The sequence below is a fragment of the Meleagris gallopavo genome, chromosome 2, assembly GCF_000146605.3.
Source record: "Meleagris gallopavo isolate NT-WF06-2002-E0010 breed Aviagen turkey brand Nicholas breeding stock chromosome 2, Turkey_5.1, whole genome shotgun sequence".
Classification (NCBI taxonomy): domain Eukaryota; kingdom Metazoa; phylum Chordata; class Aves; order Galliformes; family Phasianidae; genus Meleagris; species Meleagris gallopavo.
Window position 1 is genome coordinate 37009958 of NC_015012.2, and position 2936 is coordinate 37012893.

Below are 2936 nucleotides of genomic sequence, written 5' to 3' on the forward strand. Positions count from 1 at the left end.
TTTTTTTAAATAAAGCAGCAAAGCAAGATAGGTTATGGCTGAGCTTCATTTTTATTTTTCTTAAGTAATGTAAAAAAAGCTCTAAAAAGTGATGGCAGCTTCCCTGGAATCACTGCAGCTAAGCTCCCAGGCTGCTGCGCTGCCTCTAAACGAAGTACCTAACCTCTGCAAAGAAGGAGTGTAGTACTTCATGAGGCACCTACATGGCTAATACACTCATCAAAACTGGAACACCGGGCCAGAGTTGCCCCAAATCTTATAGAAGAAAGAGATGCTTGACAAAAGATATCTAAACGAAGGTGCTTATCTAGAATACCACAAAATATGAGAGTAATATTGTGGTAACTTTTTGCAGAGTCACATTTGACACACCTTGGGAAATGTGTGATATATGTTATCCAACCCTTGATATTAAGGGTTTTCTGATGTGGTTACTGAGTGATTTACTTTAGAAACTCAGCTGCTGCAGAGAGCTTTCTCACAAAAATTTCAGTTAATGCCTCGCAACTTCCCTGTCAGCAGGAAGAAGTCAGGCAATAAGTGAAAGGGAACGTAAAGCTGTTTGTTAGTTGTACGGAAACTGTTGAGTCACAGCCTGAACCACAGATTGATCACCTGAGGCAAGGACTGGGTCAGCCCTGGGAGCACAGGTGAAGGCAATTCAGCTGTGTGATCGGAAGGGGTGGAACTCAGCTGCACATCTCTTAGACCTCATTTAAGGGCTGACTGCCACTAGGGAAAGATCTCTTTCTGGAGATCCCTTCTTTGTGGAGGTTTTCATTGCAAGCCTGAATTTCCCTGCACGATCCACAATGAGACAGTTTTGGACCTGCTCTGAAAGCTGGATGCTCACAAGTCCATGGGGCTGGATGGACTGCACCCTAGTGTGCTGAGGGAGTTGGCAGATGTGGTTGCCAAGCCACTCTCCATCATTTTTAGGCAGTTCTGGCTAACTGGGGATGTCCCAAGGGATTGGAGACTGGCAAATATGATGCCTATCTTCAAAGAGGGCTGGAGAGATGATCCTGGTAGCTACAGATCTGTCAGACTCACCTCAGTGCCTGGGAAGATTATGGAATAGATAATCTCAGGTGCCTTGTTAAAGGTCAACTAGGGGATCAGGCCCAGTCAGCATGGGTTCATGAATTGTAGATCCTGTCTGACAAACTTGATTTCATTCTGTGACAAGGTGACCCACTTAGTGGATGGGGGTAAGGCTGTCGATGTGGTCTACCTGGACTTCAGTAAGGCCTCTGATGCTTTCCCCACAACTCTCTCATGGAAAAGCTGGCTGCCCACGGTCTGGATGGGTTCTGCTGGGTGAAACACTGGCTGGATGGCCAGGCCCAAAGAGTTGTGGTCAATGGAGTTAAATTGGTGGCTGGTCACGAGTGGTGTCCCCTGGGGCTCAGTACTGGGACTGCTTCTATTTAACATGATTAATGATCTTGATGAGGGGATTGAGTGCACCCTCAGTAAGTTTGCAGATGACACCAAGTTGGGAGTGTTGATCTGCCTGAGGGGAGAAGGGCACTACAGAGGAACCTGAATAGATTGGATCAATGGGCCAAGGCAAACTGTATGAAATTTCATAGGGCCAAGTGTCAAGTCCTGCATTTTGGTCACAACAACTTCAAGCAACCCTACAGGCTTGGGGACAAGTGGCTGGAAAACCACCTGATGGAAAGGGACCTTGGTGTACTGATGGACAGTCAGCTGAGTATGAGCCGGCAGTGTGCCCAGGTGGCCAAGAAGGCCAATGGCATCCTGGCTTGTATCAGGAATGGAGTGGTGAGCAGGACGAGGGAAGTAATTCTGCCCCTGTACTCAGCACTGGTGAGGCCTCACCTCGAGTACTCCGTTGTTTGGGCACCTCAGTACAGAAAGGACATGGAGGTGCTGGAGCAGGTCCAAAGAAGGGCAACAAGGTTTGTGAAGGACTTGGAGAATATACCATACGAGAAGATACTGATGGAACTGGGGCTGCTTAGTCTGGGGAAGAGGAGGCTGAGGGAGACCTTATTGCTCTCTTCCAATACCTAAAAGGTGCTTACAGCAAGAGCATCTCTTCTTACTGGTGACAGGTCAAGGGGAAATGGCCTTAAGTTGCACCAGGGTAAGTTCAGGTTGGATATCAGGAAACACTTAACAAAAAGGTTGTTAAGCACTAGAATAAGCTTCCCCAGGGAGGTGGTTGAGTCACCATCCCTGGATGTGGTTAAAAACTGTTTGGATGTGGTGCTCAGGGACATGATTTAGCAGAGGGTTGTTAGAGTAGTATGGTTAAGATGTGGTTGGACTTGATGATTTTCAAGGTCTTTTCCAACCTGAGTGATTCTATGATCTGAATACAGGTGAGCATTATTTCTGTTTGTTTCTTTCCATTTCTCCATGATATTCTTTCCAACTGTAACATTAGTGAAACTGGAAGAAATAATTGCACCTGTCAAGAAAAAAAAATACCAACAACCCAGAACTGACGCACTTGATGCTGTTCTGCTTAGTTCAATTTCCTTTTGAACTCATACGTGCACTTGCTGTGTTTCAGTTCATGCACAGCTGAGCTCTTGTTCAGCGGTTCTTCCTTCTTTCCCATCACACAGCCTAGCTGTTGCAGGTATGGGCTCACAGCCACACCTCAGAGCCTGCAGCACTGCCCTAAGCTGCAGCAAGCTTCATCTCCAGGGATCTACACAGACTGGAAGGAGCAGTCCTCAAAAGCAGCCTGCAGAGAAGGACCTGGGTGTCCTGACAGATGAAAAACTTAACATGAGCCAGCAGTGTGCCCTTGCGGCTCAGAAAGCAAATGGTATCCTGGGCTCCATCAGAAGAGGGGTGGCCAGCAGGGACAGGGAGGTGATTGTCCCCTCTACGCTGCTCTTGTGAGGCCCCATCTGGAGTACTGTCTTCAGGTCTGCAGCCACCAGTACAAGAAA